Source organism: Rhineura floridana, chromosome 6 (genome assembly GCF_030035675.1).
Source record: "Rhineura floridana isolate rRhiFlo1 chromosome 6, rRhiFlo1.hap2, whole genome shotgun sequence".
In the NCBI taxonomy this organism is placed as follows: domain Eukaryota; kingdom Metazoa; phylum Chordata; class Lepidosauria; order Squamata; family Rhineuridae; genus Rhineura; species Rhineura floridana.
Genome location: NC_084485.1, coordinates 157,248,165 through 157,272,161, shown reverse-complemented (window position 1 = coordinate 157,272,161; position 23,997 = coordinate 157,248,165). Strand labels below are relative to the sequence as shown.

The 23,997-nt window shown below is 47.5% G+C and overlaps 1 protein-coding gene across 3 annotated transcripts in view; it reads right to left on the bottom strand.

Moving 5' to 3' along the window:
* KIAA1614 (KIAA1614 ortholog) overlaps positions 1–23,997 on the bottom strand; it is an 84,212-nt gene that overhangs the window by 20,642 nt on the left and 39,573 nt on the right. The window lies entirely within an intron of this gene.

Genomic DNA, 23,997 nt, shown 5'->3' with positions numbered 1-23,997 from the left:
CAGCAGGCCCCCCTTTCTCTTCCTTCGCCGGTTGCCCTGGTATCTGCATACCTGCGGTCTCTCGCCTCAGCGGTTTCACAGGAACGTACTCCGGTCTCCGAAACAAAGTATACTTTTCTCCAGCTCTGTTTTTAAACATACGATCTGCTAGCATGCCTGCTTCAGTCAGAGAACGGGGCTGCTGGTCTCTGACCAGAGCCATCAAATCTCGAGGGAGGCGTCTGTAAAACAGTTCTTTTGCAAACAGATCTAAAACCTCCTCTCGGGTTACAGCCTCGGCTGTGTCAGCCCAACGTTCCACATTTCTGCCCATCCGTGCAGCAAAGGCTGAGAAGCTTTCCCGAGACTTCTTCTGGTCTGTTTCTAAATGCCGAAAACAATCCTCTGAAGTTAGCGCAAAGTGAGACTTGGCTACAGCATAAAAGTAGTCAAAATCATCGGCATACTCCAGTGGCAAGGAGTTCAACAGTTCTCTCAACTCGCCTTCAGCATTAATGCGTAAAGCACTCATCCAGTACTTTTTAGGCACACCTTGATCTCTACAAGAGTGAGCAAAAACTTGGAAGAAGGTAAAAATGTCATCTGTCTCACGAAAGGTCGGAAAGGATTTTTTATGGAGGTCTGGTCTTCCTCCTCGCGGTTGTTGCATCTCACGAGCAAAGCTTTCCCTACTCCGGCGATCTTCCTCCATAGCCTTGAACTGCAGGGACAACAGCTTCATTTGCTTAGCCAGGTAGCGCTGCATGCTCCTAGGCAGCTCTTCCTCATCCAAATCTGATTCCTCCTCATCTTCGCTATCCTCAGTTTGCTTAGACACGAACTCCTTGTCATCCACAGAAGGCTGAGGTATAAACGACAGAGCAGCAGCGCCTTCTTCCAGCTGAACAAGCTGACTAGGCAACGCAGTGTCTGCCAGGAGCACATCCTCGGCTCCATTCTTTTGAGATCTGGTTTTTATCTTTTGCGACATTCTGCACTAACCTTACTACCCAAAGTAACAAACAATTGTGTCAGAAGTCTCTTTAAAATTTACAACTTGCTGCAATGCACTTATCTCACACAGCGTGTTCACTTAAGAGCAGGAATGGCTTCGATCCTCACCACTGCCAGCCATGTCATGCCCGCCCGACCCTCAGGGTCCCGGGAACATGCATCAGGCTCAGACCCCCACCCTTAGGGAAATGAGACTGGAACCGAAAAGCTATTACTTCACCCTTGCCAAGGCTGTGTACGCTCACAACAACCCTGCAAGGTAGAAGGTAGGCTGCCACCACCCCTGTATACTGGTCCACTCAGAGCCAGGGGATCTCTGAGCCCAGAAGGTATATAAAACCAAGGTCCTAAAAGGCAAGAGTCACAGTTACACTCCTTGCCAGGCACCTCTGGTTTAACACTTAAAATCCAAGCTTTTAACTTCTTAACCCTCTTTGGTAGTGAGTGACTGAGGTTGGGTCAAAACACTGAATTTAGAACCACCCCTTCTCTCAAATGAACACACCAGGTTAAATAGAAGTAGCTTTATTAAAATATATAAGTGCACATATCATATAGCAGCAAGTAATCCTTTAAGACCATTCACCCAACAGGGGTTTAGGTTCTTACAAGAGAATTCATACACACAACAAGAAAATAATAAACTAGCTCACCTAACTACTTACATACGAGGTAGTTGGTTGCGTGGCACCTCTCCTAAGAGAGATGGATGTTCAACATAAAGCAATGGAACCAGACATAGGTTGCCTTCCCATAAGCAACCCCAGGAACCATAAGGCAGAAAAGGTTTGGAACTCTGGTGCCAGTCAGCATAGGCAGAGAACAGAGAACAAAGGCTGTGGGTCCCTAGCCCTATACTTAAGGGAAAAAGATCCTAACGGTCCAAGATTAATTGACCAATCAGGAATTGACTGATGTAACTTTCTTCTCGATGTTTCTCACATTTTCGCGCCTTCAGGCCCCCCTCCCAACGGTGTTTTCCAACTGCATAGGCCAAGGATGACCTTGGGTGCCAGGCACTGGCTAATCAACAAAGATAAACAGGTGCAGCTTGTTAAGGCTTCTTCTAACCGTCTTCAGCTGGGAAAATGAAACTTAACTTTGCAAATTGGCAAGGCCTGTCCTTTCTGACTATAACCATCTCCCAGAGTCCCTTACTGGAACCAAAGTGTTGTCATCAGATTTCTAATAACTCATGACCATTACAGGTTCATGACACAGTTGGGACCACAAAGATAGGAAAGGATGGATTGCAACAGTCTTTGGCATTTCTGAAATTCCAATTAGCGATGAACTCTGTGCAACAATCGGATTTGCCATTGGATTAATTATTATTTCTGATATTCTCTATCTTTTCGGGGAGAATTTTGAAGTAGCAACCCTCCGTGCGTGGTTTCTGATTCATTCTTCTTTTTTTCTGATTCATTTTTTAAAAATACACTTTGAAACCATTGATAGTGTGCGTGATACTTCTATTGATCTACTTTCTATGTGAGCTCTTCAAATGTGTATTCTCTTTCATTGATGCCAATGAAGTGTTGATTGTAACTGACACAGTGTCGGGATTTCAGATCGGGATCCTGAAGATGCTCTAAGAGAGAGTGGGGAGGGGGATTTGGGATTCCAGGAGTTGCAGATGGGGAGTGAGGAGGAAGGGGACGAGCGAGAGATGCAGACAGTTAGGGACCTTGGAATTCCAAGGGACGAAGACTCATCCCTGCCAGTTCTCACGCCTCCTTTCGCGCCGCAGGGAGGGGGATGGGAGGAGGAGACGGAAGAAAGAAGATTCCTAACCCCCCCTCAACCCCGCAGTCCTGGGAAGAAGACAGCGCCCCCCCATGGGCTGGATAGGGAAGTCAGCACTTCGGAAGGGGAGGGGCCCAAGGATCCCCCGTCTCCTCGAGCCCGAAGAAGGCAGAGGAGGGATGAGCAGAAAAGGGGGGAAGGAGGGGGATCTCTCAGGAGAAGCGTGAGGTTACGCACCCGCCTCCCTCCTTCATAAGGGTCATAGAGCCGGGAAAACTTTGCTCTGTCAACTTTCTTTCAACACTGCAGGATTAGGTAGTTAGGGATACTAGTGATTTAGAATAGGGGTTGCATGAAGCGCAGTAAATATAACGTTGATATCTCCTTAATAAAGAAAGAATTGCTTACAACATCGAGTCTGGTCATTGAGTCTCAGCCTGGGCGCGACACACAGAAAGCATCAAGGAGGAAAGAGGTGTTGATTGTAAGCAGCAGGGGGAAAGACACTGACTTGATTATTTGCTTTAATCTGCTCTGCAGTGCACTTGAAAAGGAATGTAAACAGGTAATCATTACAGAGTTCAGAATAAAGATCGATGCCAGTGGAGACTTGTGCATGAATAGTGATTATAATATCGATAATTCTCTGCAAAGAAAAAAAAAACCTGGAGGAGATCAGAAAAATGAAAAGATATCAGGGAAAAAGGAATCGGATCATTAATGACCACCACGGGACCACACTTAAAAACAAAAGGTAAAAAAGGAGAGGATTCCATCCCTATGTCCAGTGCACAATTAAAGGGTTTCTGCCACAGAGGTACCAAGGGACAAAGTGATGCCACTCAATGACCATGGAGAATCATAGCCTTTTTTTTTTTAACTGTCAGGCTACATGAATCAGTATTTTTGCTACCACCATGGTTGAGATTACATTACACCATTTTACACTGCAGGTAGAGAATGTCATGTTTGAGTCAATTACACCATATAAGGAAGACAAAGGATAAAGCCGACCTCCCATCCCATCTGTATTTCCAACAAAATGATTTTTAACAGCTCCTGTGGACAGCCACACAAACCAGGGCTGTGGAGTCAGTATGCCAGACCTTCGACTCCGACTCCTCTATTTTTCCACTGTCCGACTCTGACTCCTTCATAAATGGCAAATGTACATTAACTAGTAATAACAAATTTACTGTAGTAAAATGGTAGCACAAGGCATTTCATCACCACCACGTGAATCCAGAGCTTGGAAAAGTTACTTTTTTGAGCTACAACTCCCACGAGCCCAATCCCTGGGGCTGATGGGAGTTGTAGTTCAAAAAAGTAACTTTTCCAAGCTCTGGATTCACGTGGTGGTGATGAAATGCCTTGTGCTACCATTTTACTACAGTAAATTTGTTATTACTAGTTAATATACATTTGCCATTTATGAAGGAGTCAGAATCGGGGTCTGTACATTTCTACCAACTCCGATTCCAACTCCACCCAAAATTGCTCCCGACTCCGACTCCACAGCCCTGACACAAACTGTGTGGTGACACTTACAAAGGGAATAGGTATTTGGTATTAGGTATAATGCCAAATGGATAGACGCTTTTGTATAAAAAGTATGGAAAATAATTGTAACAAGTGCTTTTAACATACACTATTCCTACCACCCCAATTTCACTGTGACTACATCCAAATACAAGTCTTTGAACATTGGCTTCCCTCTTCTACACCCCCATCCCCAAACCAAAAATTGCACCCCTGGGTTTAGGAGCTCTCCATCTTTAAATACAAACTCCCGACATGTAACCTCCCGACATGTAACCTCCCCAAGCTCATCAGGTAGAAGGCTAAGCCAAAATCCCATGCCCAGATACATCAGTTTTTGTTTAACACAGGACGGCACTTAAAATGCCATTATGCACTTACAGTCTGAAGTGGTATAGGCCCCAAAGGGCTGTGACTCATACTTTTTTTGGGGAGGGGAATGAATGTGTACATTGGCTCTCATGACTCTGCCAGACTCATTTCTCTCAATATATACCACAGGGTCCCACAGGATATCACAGCTGTTACACAGAACTCCCCATTTCCCACTCCAAATGCAAGTCACATTAGTAACAATCTCTTAGCAGTGGGCAAATCCCCACAACCCTCAATTTACAAAGAATCACAGTCAATATTGTACTCCTCTGTGTAGAGGATCCTGCCAGATGCAGCAACCTCATGTGACTGACCGATGCTGCATCACCTGTGCCTGTGGGATTATATAGCAATGTTGCGTGTGTGGAGGAGGAGGAAAGGGGTTTAAAACCCTTCCCCACTTGCAGTGGTTCAAATCCTGCTTGCTGCCCTATGGCAGCTATTTACTTTTTTTAAAAACCCACAAACATATGAATTGCTTACGAAAACATCCCATCTAGCTCGATCCTCATTCTGTTCATTATTCTGGCATAGAAGTACCCAAATCTGATGTGCTTAACAAGATAAAAAGTACAAAATGAAGTAAAACTTCATAAACTTAGTATGGAGATATTTGATAGGAAGGCCTTTCCTTTGAACTAGTTGTGTGTTCACAATGATTACACAGACGTATATTCTGTTTATAAACATGGGAATTGGTGCTGTCGTGAGCCCTGCTGGAGGGAGGTGGACTGACAAGAACAAAGTGGAAGAGGAGGAGGACTTAGAATGAGATGGTCAAGCCAGTGAAAGGCCGAGTGGGTAGTTGGCCTCAGAAGATGCCCCAACACTGGACTTGGACAGTTCAACCCCAGCAGCTCCAGATATCCCTGTGGAGAGTCAACCTGACCAGCCAGTTGTTTCCCAGCCTGACGCTTCCCCTTTCCTTGTGCCCATGTTGCCTGCAGGCAGCCCTCCTCCCTCTGAGGGGGAAGACGGGATAGTGATGGAGCTCTGCCTTTGCCTTGTGTCAGGAGGCAAATGCGGCAGAAAATTCAACATACACAGTTGAGGCAGAGTCTTCACCTGCACGTGTGCTCCCAACAATGAGTTAGCACACGCAAGCAGGGTGCCCACCTAGCCTTACTTAAGCCAGGGGGGAGTAGTTGCTGAATCAACATCTTAGTGCAGCGAAGTTGTGCCTACTTAGATCTGGAGAGATGCTGAGTTTTGAGTAAACTTTAGGTAGATTCATGAAGAGCACTGAACTGAAACGTTCTCTTACTACCACAAAAGAAAAAAACACAGCTGTGTCTAAGTCTGAGTTCTTCAAGTTCGGGCAGAACAGTTCGACTCAGCCACCACCACCTCCACCAGATGACCCTATGACTGTGATGAAAGCGAGCGGCAGGACATGGGAGGACTATCAGAGAGCCTTTGAGACTGTGCTAACTGAACTCCAGAAACTCCAAGTCAAGACCCAGACCCTCTGAGTGGAGAATCAGACCTTGCACCTGCAAGTGACTCAGATTGAGAATCAAGTGTCAGTCTTGCAGCAGAGGGCTGCCTCAGCCCCACCAGTGCTTGCGCCTCATGTCAAGAAGTCCGTGGGACTGCCCCTCCCTTACAGTGGGAAGAAGGAGCAGTTTGCCACGTTCATTGCTCAGTGTGAGCTTTACATCAGCTGTGGCAGTTGGATTTTCCTTGAAAGTGGCCTTCACCACCAGCCTCCTGGAAGGGGAGGCTGTCCAGTGGGTAACGCCTTTGTTGCTTTGAAACGACCCTGTGCTAGCGCAGCATAACTTTGTTGAGGCCATAGCAGAAATGTTTTGGGACCACCTTGGCATGCCAATTGAGAACCTTGCAGCAGGGCAAGAACTCTGTCAGGACTTATACCAACACTTTTTGTATCCTGGCCCAAGAGATGGACTGCAATGAGACCGCTGATGTACCAATACCACAGCAGCATCAGCAAGCAAGATCCTCGATGAATTGGCGTGAACCCCACCACCGGACGCCTTATCAGAGCTCATCCAGCTGTGGCTGTAGATAAACAGCAGACTTGAAGGTTATTGCCTAGCATGCAAGGCTGAGGCAGCCCGAACCTTGCCTTCCACACCACTCCTTTGCATGCCCTTCTCATCCAGTGTGGGAACCTCCACCTAGTCAGGGGTGGAGCCCATGTAGATGGGGGGGGGGACACTGCTGCACCTGACAGAGTCGGAGAAGGAGAAGAGTTGCAGAGAGAGGTTATATCTCTACTGTGGGAATGCAGGACACCTCGCAAAGGCATGCCCCTCCAAGTTGGAGAAGACCATGGTGCAGGAAAACTCCAAATCCCAGCTCTGGTACAGGTCCATGAGATGGGATCAACTATAAGCGAGGGACCTCAAGTAGGCCCTATCCCGCCAAAGTCTGCTTTACACCTGCCAATCTGTCTAGGCTTGCCCAGGGGCAAAAGTATCCAAGTGTTTGCCATGGTTGATTTTGTTCGGTATTTTAAAAATATATGTGAAATAGGAATAGTTTTGTGGTCCTATTTCTTAGCAGAGATATAGGTGCAAACAGTGGGATGAGAATCAACCAGTCCACCCTTTCCCTGAGACACAAATAATAACAGATACAATCTTCTTAGGTAAAAGATAAAGAATGTTTACTCACGACCTTTCATATGTTCAGGAAACATAGGCTCTAGCTTAGATAGAAAAGTAGAAGTCTCAGTCCATGGTAATGGTCATCCTGGAGAGGAGCATGTGCATGCTTCACTCTCCTCAGGCATAATGGAGAATATGCAAAAACTACCAGACAAAGGAGGAGGAAGAGAAGCCAGGCAACCCCACCCTTTAGGAAGTTGCATCACTGGTAAACAGGTACATGGGATATTTCCCAAAATATCCCTTAAAGGGAACATGCAAGTGTGCTTATTCTAACAGATTTGGGGGCATCCAGTAACTTTATGGACTTGGATTTTGCTAAACGACACGGCATCCCAGTCACCACACTCAAGATGCCCGTCTGTGGAAACCACAGACAGGCAGCCCCTGACATCAGAAGCAGTCACTCAGGCAACTTCTGGGTTGTGGGTGGAGCTACCTGGGCATATAGAGCAACTGTCCTATCTAGCCACCCTGCCCCAATTCCTGCTGGTTCTAGGGATGACCTGGTGATGCAACATGATCCTACAATCTTGGGGGGAAGCAACTGTGATGTTCCAGTTGGACTACTGCAAATGGCACTGCCAGCCTACTGAGGCAGTTGCGACAGCGGCAGCAGCCAACCACTCCCGCCTGAGGAGGCTCCCCTGCCCGTAAAGTACCAAGATTATCAGGATGTCTTTAATAAGAAGGAGGCTGGCCTGTTGCCACCCCATAGGGCCTATGACTGTGCCACAGACTTGCTCCTGAAGGCCCAAGTTCCCTCTGGGCACATATATTAATTGTCCAAGCCAGAGTTGGCTGCTCTAAGAGACTTCCTGGATGTCAACCTGTGGCGAGCGTTCATTCAATCCTCAAACTCACCTGCTGGGGCTCCTTTACTATTTGTCAAAAAGAAAAGTGTGAACTTTGCCCTTGTCACGACTACCGGGACCTGAATAAAATCACTATCCCCAACAGCTATCCCCTCCCTCTTATCAACGAGATGCTAGAGCAGCTGTGCACAGCCAAGATCTACACCAAACTGGACCTTTAGGGAGCCTATAACCTGGTCCGGATCCAGGAAGGGGATGAGTGGAAAACAGCTTTTAAGATGCAATATGGTGATTTCCAGTACTGGCTCATGCTTTTCAGACTATCAGATGCTCCAGCAGTCTTTCAGCATGTTATGAACGACATCTTTTGGGACTACCTAGATCGCTTTATGATTGTTTATCTGGATTACATCCTCATTTACTCGGACTCCCCAGCGCAGCACAAGAAGCATGTGAGAGTGATGTTGCAGAGGCTGGGGGTGCATCACCTACATGCTAAGCTGGAGAAGTGTGAGTTTGACCTAACTACTTTGGACATTCTAGGCTGTTGTACCACGCCGGCAGGAGTGGAGATGGACCCAGGAAAGGTGCCCTGTGTCCTCTCCTGGTATCCCCCTCAACACTAAAAAGGATTTGCAGGGGTTCCCCAGGTTTGCCAACTGCTATAGACAGTTCATCACAGCTTTCTTCAACTTGACAGCTCCCCTGACATACTTCTTCAAGGGATCTGGGCAGTTTTGGTGATCTGAGGCAGCCCAGCTGGCCTTCAAGCGCCTGAAAGTTATCCTTCTCAGAACGTATACTGCAGCACGCCAAGCCCCCGACCTTTCGTGGTGGAATCAGATGCCTCGGATGTGGCCATTGGAGCGGTATTGTTTCAACCTGCTGAAAAAGGGGGTAGACTCCTTCCCTGCGCCTATTTCTCCCGAAAGCTGACTAGTTCGGAACAGATCTATACTGTTTGGGAGGAGGTATTAGCCATCTGAGATGCGTTCGAGACCTGGCAACACCTCTTGGAAGGAGCCTGGCATGACATAGAAGTCCACGCTGACCATCGGAACCTCGAGAGCCTACAAATGGCCTGTAAGCTGAACCAATGGCAAGTGAGCTGGGCCCAGTTCTTCGCTAGGTTTCATTTCCACATCGACTACATTCCCCAGGCTCAAAACTACAGGGCCGATGCACTTTCCCACAAGCATGAGTACAATGGAAACTTGTCTGAGTCCGCACTACACCACATCACACCCCTAGACAAGCTAAAGCAGCCCTCTCAGGACCAGACTCCAGGCTTCTCCCTGGGGGGGAGAGGGTGTTGCTCTACCATTATGAGGCCCTGTATGTGCCTCAGAGATCCGAGCCAAAGTCCTACAGCAATGTCACGACACCCCAACCACTGGGCATTTTGGGGTGTTCAAAACGCTGCAGGCCATCACATGTGATTTCTGGTGGCTAAGAATAAAGTACAACTTTGAGAGATATGTTCAATCTTGCCCGATAGGCATGAGACCCCTGGGTGACCAGCCGGGCTACTGGAGCCACTTCCCACACCTGAGGGACCCTGGCGGATGGTAACCCTGGATTTTATCATGGACCTACCCACCTCTCTAGGAAAAACTACTGTTCTGGCGGTTGTAGACACCTTCAACAAGATGGCTCATTTCATTCCGTGTGCTGGCATACCGACACCCTGAAAGACTGCGCAGTTGTTCATTCAACACATTTTCTGGGTGCACAGGCTCCCAACCAGCCTGGTCTTGGATTGGGAGCCCCAGTTCACTGCCCAGTTCTGGTGAGTCCTGTTGCAGCTGCTACAGATTGAACTACAACTGTCATCATCACACCACCGCAGACGGATGGGCAGACAAAGAAAGTGAATGCTACCCTGGAGCAGAATCTCCGCTGTTATGTCAATTATCAGCAGGATAATTGGGTGCCTTTATTGCCCCAGGCTGAGTTTGCCTACAATAATTCTGTGCATGCCTCTACCCAGCAGACTCCCTTCTTTGCCAATTTTGGCTACCACCCTTGCACTTTCCCCACTACTAACTCCACCCTGGCAGTTCTGGTGGTGGCAGAGTTTGTGCAAGAGTTGCAGGCGATGCAGCAGCTGTTACAAGAGCAACTGTCAAGGACTAAGTTTGCCTACAAAAGAGTCGCTGACTGTGATGTTCCTGTAAGTTAGCATCTGTAAATATGCTAAGTGCGGGTCTATTGGGTGATGTATGGTAATTGAGAGAAAGGGGGAGTACATGGGTGAGAAGCTGAAGTGTGCTGGATGATGATTGGCTGAGTGGCTGGCTGGCTGAAGGTATAAATGGAGGTTTGTGAGTGATGAGAGAAGGTCGGGGGTCGGTTGGAAGGTGGGAGAGAGAGTCGGTTAGAGAGAGGTTGTTGAGTTGGTTGGCAGAGTTCTGAGGGAAGTTTGGATTGGATTTGGCTGATATTTAAAGAGGATATATATGAACAGAAACATAAAGAGTAACCATATATGAAACCATACGCTTGTGAAACATTCCTAAAGTAATCTTGTTATTTCCTGTTATTAGTAAATAAATACTTCTTTGGTTTACCAAAGGCCTGATCCTTGGCTGGGGAATATACAGACCAGAAGGGAGGGCAAGGTAATTACCAGGGCTGAACAGAAGCAGTATCTAATGGTGGCAGCGGTGAAGGGAGATGTTGTAACAAGTCAAGTATCCAGAGCAACCCAGAGTTGTATGCTTTTTATATAAAGATACAAGGGGGTTGGGAACAGCATAAGCACGCAGTCACAAAAGTAACCAGCTGGAGAGTGACTCAGGCAAAGTCTCTGGGGGTATTGGTTACAGGACGTGACTAGTGGTGTTGCCTAGCAGTGGGATCTAGTGAGATCTGTGCTACAGCGGAGTGAGAAACCATATAAAGGATGGTCCGGACTGGTGGTCTCCCTGGTGGTGCCTAGTGAAAGGCAGTAGCCACAAACAGGTGGGAACCTGACAGGGAGAACCAGGGAAGGGCGTCACACTGACCAGCACTGCCAGCCTAGCCCCGATATACAGGTGGGAGATAAAGTATGGCCATCTACAAATTATTTGCCAACGAATGTGCCTTGCCACAAACTAGAGGCTAGGAGTGTGGGGCCCTTTGCAGTAGAGGCACAGATCAACCCAGTAGCATTTTGTTTACCCTTGCCCACCTCCATGAAGATTCACCCAGTGTTCCACCATTCGTTGCTAACCCCTGAGGAGCCACCAAATCCCTACCAGGCACCGGATGCCCCACCACTGCCAGTAATGGTCAACAAGCAAGAAGAATATGAGATCGTCAACTCCCATCAACGCCAAGGAAAGTTGCAGTATTTGATCCACTGGAGAGGTTTTGGACTGGAGGAAAGGTCCTGGGAGGTGGTGTCAGACGTTCATGCACCAGAGTTGGTGAGAGAGTTCCATGAAGGATAACCTGGCAAACCCAAGCCTCCAGGGTGGGGGGAGGATTGGCATGGGGGGGATGATGTTGTGAACCCTGCTGGAGGGGGGTAGATTGATGAGAATGAAGTGAAGGAGGACTTAGAGTGGGATGGTTGAGCCGGTGACAGGCAAACAGGGAGCTGGACTGAGAAGGCGTCCCATTATGTTTCTCAGACTTACCACCAACTTCTTTCATGCAAGGCCTCTGGTGTGGCAATTCCTCAGGGGTGAGTGCTGCAACTGTCTCCAAGGGCAGTTGTTTACCACCACCCCCTTGAGAGTGAATGGCAACCACTTATTTATATGAGATAAAAGAAAAGGTAATACTCTGAGGTAGGGATGGGATCTGTTGTCTGGTGCCACTCTGAAAGCATTCTGTCAACCCAACAGGTGGTATCAATTGGAGTTCATTCTTTGTGTGCTATTGTTGTGTTCAAATTGAAACCCCTGTGTTAATAAAACTATAATTCACCGGTCTTACCTAAACCAGCTTAGGCTTCATGAGAAATAGAACCAGAGTGGCATTTATCTGACTTTCGGTATAAAATGTAGATTTATTTCCTTGTGACCTGACCCTTACCAACATTCCAGTGGCTCACATAATAAAAGCCGGATTACGCTGGAGACTCCCCTACTATGTATTTCATACCGTATATATGCTTATGGCTTTGCTTATTACTGTCTAAATGTTTCACACAGAAATGTCAAAGACTGCTTTATTGTCCCTCATAGCTCTCGAGCTGTATCCCTCCCTTTTGATATGCAAGACGAAATGATACCATGTCTGTGTTTAAGTTAGAGGGCGCCCGGTTGCAATTGAACCTCCTCTTCCCATGCGCCTTTGTCCGTTCCTGCATAGTGCTTATCTCAAGGACATGTGAAATATGTAGACAAGTTGACAGTGCAATGTTTCCACTTTTGTTCTTCTCCTGTACCCCTTTTGTTTCTCACATACGTCCTAAAGCTAGGGCAGTTAGCAATTGTTTCTTTATGTTTTATGACGTGAACATGATACTGTAAATTTCGGGGTAAACCTATATAAACCCCCATCTATCAATAAACGCGGTTCCCATGCTCACCTGCTTTGGCTTGTAAGTATTGGGTCCCCTTTGCAAAGGCTTTGTTTTGTGTTGTTTGATCTCTGATAGTGGGTTCATTTATTACTCAGCTCCGCACTCTCCCGGGGTGTAATAAGTAAGCTGGGGTAACAGGACAGCTTGCGTGTTGGGTTTGGATCTAACAATTGGGGGCTCGTCCGGGATCCCTTGTGCGGACCCCCTTTTTGCCATTGCACCCCTTAAATTGATAACAGGCGCCACGAGGATTTCCTCGGTTATCAACGCGAGCGGGCGGCTTTGACAGTTCGGGGATAAAGCACAGTTGAGGAAAAACCCGCTATCAGACGTCATGGGAAATACAGAGGGTGTGCCGGTCAAGGACAGCCCTTTGGGAATTATGTGCATGCTGTGGCAAGAGGAAGAGTTGCCAGTGAGGAGGAGAGGTTTAAAAAAGAAAAAAATGATACAGCTCTGTGAGGAGGAATGGCCGCGGATGACTGCAGTATCGGTGCCGGCTGAACGGTGGCCGAGGGGTGGGTCCTTTGAAACCGTTCCGTTGTTGGGATTGCGGAGACGGATTGGGGATACCCACCCAGACCAATTGGAATTTTGGCTCCTATGGAAAATAGGGTCACAAAAATGGGACAGTCTTACTTTGATGGCAATAAGAACTCTGTCCATTGAGGAACCCCCTCCTTCTTATTTTAATGACAATACGTCAAGTAAAAGAACGGTCCTGAGCCGATCTATAATACCTTCTGCTCCGGATCCGCTCCCAGCTCCCGGGAGCAGAAATCCCACTCCGGAGAAGAGGTTTCTTTCATGTGTGTCGGATGATGACACAGATGAAAGGGAAGAGGAGAAGGGTGCCTCAGGGGGTATGGACACGCGCCAGCGAACAAAAGAAAAGAAAAGGCAGGAGGCAGAAGCGTTAGAGATGCCATTACTTGTACATGATCAGCCGTACGTAGATGCCCGAGGGGGCATCCAGCGTACCGAAGTAGTTGAGCTAAAGAGCTGGTTGGAATGGGATTTAAAGGAATGGAGTAGGATGGCTGGAACTTTTGGTGAGCAGCCAAGGAGAATTAGAGAGTTGTTGGGCAGGTTGTTCGAAAGCCACAATCCGACATACTCGGATGTGGAACATTTGCTGAGAAGGGTTCTGACAGGTGAAGAACGTAGCAGGTTGTGGACGTTGGAGACTGCATGGGCTGCGGAGGCAGCGGGAAATAGAGCTTGGTCGGACCAAGCACGGATGGCTGCAGCGTGGGTAGCGGGAGACTGGACGCAGCCTCGCCGCGCCCAGCTGCAGACCGACAGGGATAGGCTGTTGACACACTTGGAGCGGATGTCACAGAAACCCCCCAACCAAGCTAAATTCATGGCAATAAAACAAGAAGCCAGTGAACCTCCCAGAAAATTCTGGTCGCGCTTGTTAGAGGGAGCACGTAGCTATACAAATCTGAACCCAGAAAACGTGTTGGATCACCCAACCCTCATTGCCAATTTCGTTCATCAAGCGCAGCCAGCAGTGAGGGATTATTTTCTGAATTTCAGACCCGGATGGGGGGGGGAAGCTGTGACAGTGATATTGGAAGTAGCGGATTTTGTGTGGGATAAGGACAGGGAGAAAGGAAGGAAGGAAGAGAAAAAAGAGGACTTTGAAATGCTGGCTCTTGCTATAAGAGGCCAGCCACCAAATAGAGGATTTCGAGGTAGAGGCAGAGGTTTTCCGAGGGGGCCGAGAGCCGGAAATCAGAGAGGAAGAGGACAAACGAGGAGTCCATGGCAAGGAGATAGGGCTTGTTTTCAGTGCGGAGAGTACACACATTTCAAGAAAGACTGTCCGTGGAGGACAGGGAACGTGCAACACATTTCTAACAACCCTTCTTACACAGATTTCACAGGTGCGCAAGCGGATTACCCACCTCCACCCCCTCCCGTTGTCCAACAGACGCCGGCTTCATGGGATCAGTACGGAGGGCGCCCAGCACACCAACAATGACTAACTGTGGAAAGGGAGGGGGCAGGATCCGGTCTGATGAATCTGATGTCTTTAGCAGGGATGTTTCTTTCTCTCTCTCTCCCAACTCAAGAACCCAGACTGTCCCTAAACGTGCAGGGACAAGCGGTGACCTTTCTGATAGATACGGGAGCTACATACTCCCTGATTAATGCAGCGCCAGAAAACTGGTTGAGTAAAGAAGTAAAAATGACAATGGGGGTAGATGGAAACCCCACGCCCATGTGCACAACACTACCGTTGCAAGTTAAATACAATGATAAAATGTTTAACCACGTTTTTCTCTACTCTGTTTCTTGTCCCATTTCCTTAATGGGACGTGACATGTTGTGTAAACTGGAGGCTACCTTAACCTGCACCCCTGAAGGGGTGGGCTTGCTGATGAGTGTATTAGGGGTGCCTGCGGGTAATACACTTAGACACAAACATGCAGGAGACGGTTTACCGGGAGACCTTGCTGACCTGCCATCTGACTTGTGGGGCACGGAAGATACAGACGTGGGACTATTGCGATCAGTAAGCCCCGTTCGAATTCAGGTAAAGACATCCCTCCCGCCACCAAACGTTGCCCAGTACCCTCTGTCATTAGAAGCAAGAGAAGGCATACGCCCCATAATAGAAGGCTTCATTGCAAAAGGAGTTATCCGGCCGCAGCGGACCCCCTGCAACACGCCAATACTACCAATAAAGAAACCTCCAAAGAAACCCGGAGATCCAGTCCGGTGGAGGTTTTGCCAAGACTTGAGGGCGGTAAACAGGTATGTGATCCCTTTGCACACTGTTGTTCCAGATCCAATAACAATTATCAGTCAGATTCCATGGGACGCGAAGTGGTTTACCGTGATTGATCTCAAAAATGCCTTTTTTAGCATTCCTCTCCACCCAGATTCGCAATATCTGTTCGGACTCGAATGGGACCAGCGCTCTTTCGTTTGGACCCGAATCCCACAGGGATACCGCGATAGTCCCGGGGTGTTTAGCCAATGCCTGAGGGACGATCTCGAAGGGTTCACCCCAAAAAGAGGTTCCGTGCTTGTTCTGTACGTTGATGATATTTTGATTACCAACGAGCACCAGGGGGCGCTGCGAGAAGACGGTAAGGCTTTTCTGTTATACTTGCATTCAAGGGGTCACAAAATAGACCCGAAGAAGATCCAGTGGCTATCAGAAAGAGTCAAATACTTGGGGTTTATCTTAACGCCAGAGGGGCGACAAATGGACCCGGGGCGTATTTCTACCATACAAAACTGCCCCCTTCCAAGAACAAAAAGGCAGTTAAGAGGGTTTCTGGGACTGATTGGGTTCTGTAGACCGTGGCTGCCATCATGTGGAGAATTGAGCAAGCCACTATATGCGCTTACTGCAAGCAAGGCTCCTGATCTGATACAATGGAGCCGGGACAACGAGAAGGCGTTTGAATTATTAAAGCAAAGCGTAGCCACGTCCATGTCCCTGAAACCGCCAAATTATGGGAAACCTTTTAATCTGTTTGTACATGAGAGATGTGGGGTGGCCAGTGGAGTTCTGACACAATTATACGGTCCCAGCCATTTCCCAGTGGCATTTTACTCTCAACAGATTGACAATGTAGCTCGTGGGACCCCCACATGCACGCGCACACTGACTGCGGCAGCCTTGTTGCTAACCAAAGTGAAAGGACTGACCCTCGGACACTCCACCACTGTATGGACCTCCCATGCCCTTTCGGCTTTGCTGCGAAAGGGTACCACACAGGTGTTTTCAGCACAAAGACAGCAACAGCTGGAAGCAGAGCTGCTAGAGGATCCAAATGTCAGATTTGAACGCTGTGGACCATTAAATCCAGCCACACTCTTACCCGATTTACCCCTGCCCCTCCCGGAGCATGACTGTGTGCAAGTCTTACAATCTACCTTACAGATCAGACCAGACTTGTCTGATGAGCCATTGCCAGAATCGGATATTATACTGTTTACAGATGGCAGCTCCTATTACCAAAATGGGGTAAGATATACAGGATTTGCGATAACAACACAGTGGGAGGTGGTGGAGGCGACAGCCCTCCCAGGACGATGGGGAGCGCAAGCAGCAGAGATTTATGCGCTGGCCAGAGCATGTCAATTGTCAGCAGGTAAGAAAGTGACTATTTTTACCGACAGCAGGTATGCTTTTGGAGTTATACACTGTCACATTCATCTGTGGAAATACAGGGGGTTTACAACTGCAGGGGGCAAGCCTATCCAACACTTGGAGCTTGTGCAAAAACTGTTACAAACTATTCTTGATCCCTTACAGCTAGCAGTGGTGCATTGCAAGGCACATACTAAGGAACAGAACCCAGTGACTTTGGGAAATGCCCTGGCTGACCAGACTGCACGCCACGCAGCATTATTACCTATGAGTATGCCAACTCTGGCACTAGTGACCACTGCTTTTGTCCCGCCTGTATCTGTTTCAATACCCTCACAGGAAGTGAAGCAATGGACTGAACTAGGAGCGATCCTGAAACAACAACTATGGACCATGCCGGACGGCCGAGCGTGTCTACCCAGAGCATTGTATCACGCAGCAGCAAAATGGTTCCATGACCATGGAGGCCATTACGGCATACTTGCCTTATCAGATTCGATCACACGTTTCTGGTATGCCCCTGGAATCCAACCTGTATGCGGCGCAATAGTGAAAGCATGCCACATTTGCCAAGCCAACGGACCAGCTTTACCAAACAGGGCCCCACAAGGGGGTAGACCCGTGCCGGCTGCACCTTTTACTCAGCTCCAAATCGACTTCGTTGATCTCCCTAAGGCGGAAGGAAAGAAACATCTTCTAGTCATGGTATGCCCTCTAACAGCATGGGTAGAGGCATTCCCAACCACAAACGCTACGGCAACAACGGTGGCCAAAATATTACTGAAAGAAGTAATACCGCGGTTCGGAATTCCAGAGGTAATAGACTCAGACCGAGGAACACACTTTACAGGACAGATTTTGACAAAAATTGAAGAAGGTCTGGGAATTAAACATGTGTTCCATACCGCTTACCATCCGCAATCATCCGGAGCGACGGAAAGACAGAACCGGGAAATTAAGACAGCGTTGGCTAAGTATACTCAGGAAACAGGCTTAAGGTGGCCTCAGGTACTCCCTCTCGTTCTTTTCCATTTGCGTACCCGCCCTACCCGGGCGTTAGGGCTTTCACCGTTCGAATTAGTATATGGCAGGCCTCCCACAAAAGGGGGGTGCTTGCCAAATGTGGAGGTTTCACTATTGGGGGGGGATCACATAACTGTATCCCAGTATCTTTCTTTGCAGACCAGGCTCCGGGAACTGTGGAAAACTGCCGGATCCACTAAGACGGTACCCCTTGAGGACCAGGTGCATCCATACAACCCCGGGGACTTTGTTTGGGCAAAGAAATTCGTGAGGGGCGATTCCTTGCAGCCAAGATACACGGGACCACATCAAGTCCTGTTGACTACACAAGCTGCTGTTTTCCTAGAAGGACGAAAGTCGTGGATACATCATTCCCACGTAAAGCCAGCTGTAGTAACGACACCGCCACCACCCCAGGTCCCCAAGATACGGTTGCAGAGGAACGAAGAAACCGGCCAGTGGCAGGCGGCACAATTCCCTTTCCAGAACGCAGACATTGAATAAGACATCAACACAGAAATGCTCCAACAAACAGAAAGGATGTCTATTTACTTATGGGGGATGACTGTGTTAGCTCGATATGCCTTACCCCTTTGCTGCCCCCCAAACGTGAAGATATGCAATGATAATGATTATTACTACCTGAAAGACTTTGGACGAACAATCCCAAAAACACGGGATTGCCCAGACCCTTTTCTTTACGATGTAAATCAGATAAAGGAAGGGATAGTGAAGGCTGACATAGCGGGACGGTTGTGTCATAAAACAGCCGTTATCTTGCAACATAATTATACTGGCCGCTGGGTAACGCATTGCACCCAGGCTGAAATCGAATGGCCTATTAGACTTGCACTTCGATGCTGGCAATATCGACATATGCCTAATTACGGCTGCCCTCCAGAGGTAGACATAACATCTATAAGTTCAGAATATAACATGCTTACTTTCCAGGTTAAATATGGAACAACCCAGCCCAAGATAGCAGAAAGACCAAAGTTTTGTGTAGGTATTGGAGAACCATCATGTTATGCATGGCTAAGAGATAAACTGGGCGCTCAGAAACCCATACAAGACAAGGTGACACAAGCTACACAAACCAGGAAAACATGGGGCGGGCTCAAACATAGAAACACTAAAAGAGGCGATGGATGGGACGGAAATACTTTTGTTGCCTTAATGGAAGAAACAGCTCCGGAAAAGGGCACCTGTTATGTTTGTGCACACACCCCACCGCACGGACAGGCGGGAGTCCCCTTGACGGGGGCCCCATTGCCGTTAAATGACTATCTCTCCTTCGCCTCACATTCCAGCTCACAGGAACTAGAAGGGGGGTTGGTTCTTAGTGGGCCCATCGCTAGATCAGTATGCGTAGGCAGCGGAAGCCAGCCAGCGGGAGGGATGTTATGCGATGGCTTAATTTACTCTACAAAACCAGGTAATTGGTCTTTTATAAATGAAACACGAAAAGCAGCGGGTTTAACGTGGCTTTCTATTTGGCAGCATTTGCTACACCTGACTTTTGCGGACCACCATTTAGTACCTTTCCTTACAGATCTAGTGGATCATCAAACCCCAGCTGGACTCTGGTGGCTTTGTGGGCACTCAGCGGTAAGGAAATTACCAGTAACGGGCTCCTGGACCTGTACTTTGGGAAGGGTAGTTCCAGGACTCCGGGTTTCCTCCACATTGCCTACTCTGCGTCGTCGTAACAAAAGAAGCACAGGGGAGGCAGTGCTGAGAGGTTTCTTTCCACAGTATGGCGCAGCCAAAACATACCAGGAGCTCATAGAATTGTCTCAAGCTTTTGAGCGTTTTATGAATGATTCGGCCATTGCCTTTTCGGATCTCACCAACGAACAAGGGCAAATTAGAACTGTAGTTCTCCAGAACCGGCTCGCCTTGGACTTTTTATTGAGCTCCCACGGGGGGGTCTGTTCGCTGATAGGGAGCGAATGTTGTACCCACATAACAGACAGTAAGGCTGATGTCATAAAACACATTAATGACATCGGAAATATATATCACGAAGTAGAGCACATAGAAAATTTTTCCTTGTTCTCGAGCTTCTCCAATTGGTTTTCAGCCTGGCCCAGTTGGCATAAGATCTTATTTTATATTGTTGTAATAGGTGCCTTGTTAATTTCAGTTTGTTGCTGTGTACAATGTATTCCCAATTTAATGCAACTGGCCTCTGCCTGCCTGAACCGACTCACAGTGTCCCTTTTCAAAAAACCACAGCCAACTTACATGGAATTGGCTTTGAGACCGGCTTGGCAATCCAAACAAGGTGATGCAGCTACCTGAGAGACTAACTAGTCTCTCAGGGCTGAAAGGGGGGATTGTTGTGTTCAAATTGAAACCCCTGTGTTAATAAAACTATAATTCACCGGTCTTACCTAAACCAGCTTAGGCTTCATGAGAAATAGAACCAGAGTGGCATTTATCTGACTTTCGGTATAAAATGTAGATTTATTTCCTTGTGACCTGACCCTTACCAACATTCCAGTGGCTCACATAATAAAAGCCGGATTACGCTGGAGACTCCCCTACTATGTATTTCATACCGTATATATGCTTATGGCTTTGCTTATTACTGTCTAAATGTTTCACACAGAAATGTCAAAGACTGCTTTATTGTCCCTCATAGCTCTCGAGCTGTATCCCTCCCTTTTGATATGCAAGACGAAATGATACCATGTCTGTGTTTAAGTTAGAGGGCGCCCGGTTGCAATTGAACCTCCTCTTCCCATGCGCCTTTGTCCGTTCCTGCATAGTGCTTATCTCAAGGACATGTGAAATATGTAGACAAGTTGACAGTGCAATGTTTCCACTTTTGTTCTTCTCCTGTACCCCTTTTGTTTCTCACATACGTCCTAAAGCTAGGGCAGTTAGCAATTGTTTCTTTATGTTTTATGACGTGAACATGATACTGTAAATTTCGGGGTAAACCTATATAAACCCCCATCTATCAATAAACGCGGTTCCCATGCTCACCTGCTTTGGCTTGTAAGTATTGGGTCCCCTTTGCAAAGGCTTTGTTTTGTGTTGTTTGATCTCTGATAGTGGGTTCATTTATTACTCAGCTCCGCACTCTCCCGGGGTGTAATAAGTAAGCTGGGGTAACAGGACAGCTTGCGTGTTGGGTTTGGATCTAACACTATCCACTGCTTTCATCAGTCTGATTTCTTTTCTTCCCCCCAATATTGATGTTAATATTGATATTTTGAAAGGAAATAGTGATAAAAGAAATGAATACAGCTTTGCCACCTCCTCTACTATGACTGAGGCTGGTCAGTTTTCACATAAGAAAACAGAGACCAGCCATTTTTCTTTTCGAAAGGACAAGAGGAAAGCCGCTTTCAGTGCCTCCCAGTCCCTTCCTCTTCCTCAGCAAGCCCAGAGACCTTTAACAAGGGTGAAATTCTCTAGTCTTTGGGCTTGCCTTTTAAACATTTAATAGGCTTACACTACAGAGATTAGAAGGCAAGGCTTCTAGAGCACTGTTCTTCAACTTTGGGTTCCCAGATGTTGGACTACAACTCCAATCAACCCCAGCCAACAGCCACAGATGATGAAAGTTGTAGTCCAACAACATCTGGGGACCAAAGGGTTGAAGAACAGTGCTCTAGAGACTCTCTAGGACTAGGTTTGCCTTTTAATCTCTATTACTGGCTTGGATTGCTTCCTCCATTTTGGAGCTTGGATTATTCAGGAGAAGCGGGGTGGCAGAGAAAGAGAGAAAGAAACATATACTGCTGTGCTGTGAGTAAAATCAATAAAGGAACCATATATTTGAAGAAATATTTGAGAGGGGAAATCCGGTGTCAGGGGAAAGCTGCTGAAGTTTGATGCAAACAGGATCGCTTCACAAAGATGGAGAATATGTAGACCACTGAAAAATCGGGTGCTAAATCTGAATTCAGCTGAATTCTTGCCCATCCCTACTCTGAGGCCCCATTCATGTGAGGCCCCAGCCAGTAGAAGTCAAGCTTCATCCATTCTGCATAAGGAAATGCTCTTTCATCTGCCTCCATCCTAGGTGTTATTGTTTGGACACACAAAGGTGTAATAAAAAAAAGGATGTCATCATTTCAAGTAGATGCCTCTTGATCAGCACAATCCTATGCACGTTTACTAAGACAAGGTGCCTGTGGGTATATTGGTGCCCTTGTGGTCTTCCCCATGGTGCCTGTGAAACCTCTGAGCCTTCCAGGTTACAGTCCCATTGGTCAGGAGATGGTGAAGGTGGTTATCTTTCTTTCCCTTGAAAAGCACATTTAACTGAAGGAGAAAGTTGGACGATTGTTTCTCACTTCCTATTTCAGCTCTATGTGCTTTTAAAAGCTCAAATGATACTGGACCGACTTTACCCAGACCCCTTAGAAAAATTGTGTGTGCATGCTTTCCTTTGTCCTTTCAGGAAGGGGGCTGATTCAGGAAAGAGAAGTGACCACAGGGGGTGGTGCTCTCAGTAATCACCCCAAATCCAAATGTGCCTACAGGCCTGGGAAGGTTGGCAACCCCTGTACTAGCAACTAATCCCCACTGTGTTCAATAGTTTTTTCTCCTGGGTAGTAAGTAAACACAGGATTTTATAACCTTTGTGTACACAATAAATATTCCACTAAAAGATTCGGTGCCCAAAAGGATTTCCAGGATGAGGGGCTTTCCTCTTCTTCCCTGTATCACTGTGCCTTCTTCTGTTGCATGTGGTGTTCCCTCTCCTGCCCCAAGAGAATGATCTCTGCTTCACTTCTATTTATCTATTATGGCCCTATTTTGCAGCAATACTGTGAGGGTGGTACAGGGTCAAATTAGCTTTTAGCAATGCTGTATGGGGTTTGCATTTGATCAAATTATTTTACTTACCAAGTCAAATAATTAGATAATGGCATGATCTGAATTGTGTACACAGTTAATTCTGCTTTGGTATGGAATTGGACTTCAAAAATCTTTATATTAGAAAAAACAACAGTGTGCTGTTACAGCATTTTAGATATAATCCCTGGGTAAGATGGGAAAAAGGCTTAATTTCTGCTGACTGAGATAGGTAGCCATAGCAACGATTGCCTGTGGAGATTTTGGCAGGGAGGGAGAAGCAGGTCAAGGAAGATTTGAGGGGTGCGGGACTGATTGGGCAAAAGCAGCAGGAAGAGTGACGCGGTTCAGAGCCAGCTGGCAACACCAACAAGGCTGTGCTAGCTGGCAGCAAGAATGAACAGCCAAGGCTGAGAGGGAGGGGGTACCTGTGACGAGAGCTGCAGACCCAGCTGGATCTGGGTGAAGGACAGGTACAGAGGAAGAGCTGGCAGAAAGCACAGACACCGGGAACATTTGATCCCAACAAACAAGAGCTGTGCCCCATTTTACAACCTCTGCTGCTGCACTCCATGGTTATACACAAACACATCTCTGGTGAACCAGCTTGTGGCCCTCCCGATGCTTCTGGACTACAACTCCCATCATCCCTGGCCATTGGCCATACTCTACTCCCCTCCCCTTGGTGGTGTGGGGTTAGGTTTGGCCTCATAAGTCAATGCTCCCTCTACCGTGTGATAGTTTGCCTTTGGCGGTATTTGGAACTCATTAGAGGCAGATCTCTTCCCCTGCCTGTGTTGGTCAGTTTTTGGCCTTGCTACCACCGCTCTCCTCTACTTTGGGTAGTTATCTTTTCTTTTGGTGGCATTCAGAGTTCTTTAAAGACCAGACCTCTCCCCACCTTGGGGTGGGGTCATTTTTGGCCTCACTATTCCACTACACTCCTCTCCCTGTCCGGCTGTTGATATATGGTCTGGGTCCGCTTCCTTCTACTGTGTGTGCATATTGGTGGCTGGATTACCCTATGTTGGTTTTCTGAATGTCATAATTTAGGCACAGCGCAGTGATAGGAAGCGACAGCCATTTCTTCAGCTGTCAGTGATAGGCAGCAGCACCTATTTCAGCAGCCGGCAGTGGTATGCAGCAGTAGCTTTTTCAGCAGCCATCAATTCCATGTTTCACACAGCCTGCGTCAGAAGGAATTCTGCTGGGAGGAAGGTTACATGCAATTTGGGCTGCACAAAGTGTATATTGACCCTAAGGTAGGCAAGGTGATCCTATGGTAAGCATAGCAGCCAAACTTGGGCCTTCTAAGTATTCCTTCTCAGCAATTGCACCGGAGCAGCTAGGTTGGTTTTGACGCTGCTGGTATTGATGCTGCTTGTGGAACGTAATGGGTGCTGTCTCAATCCGTCCAGT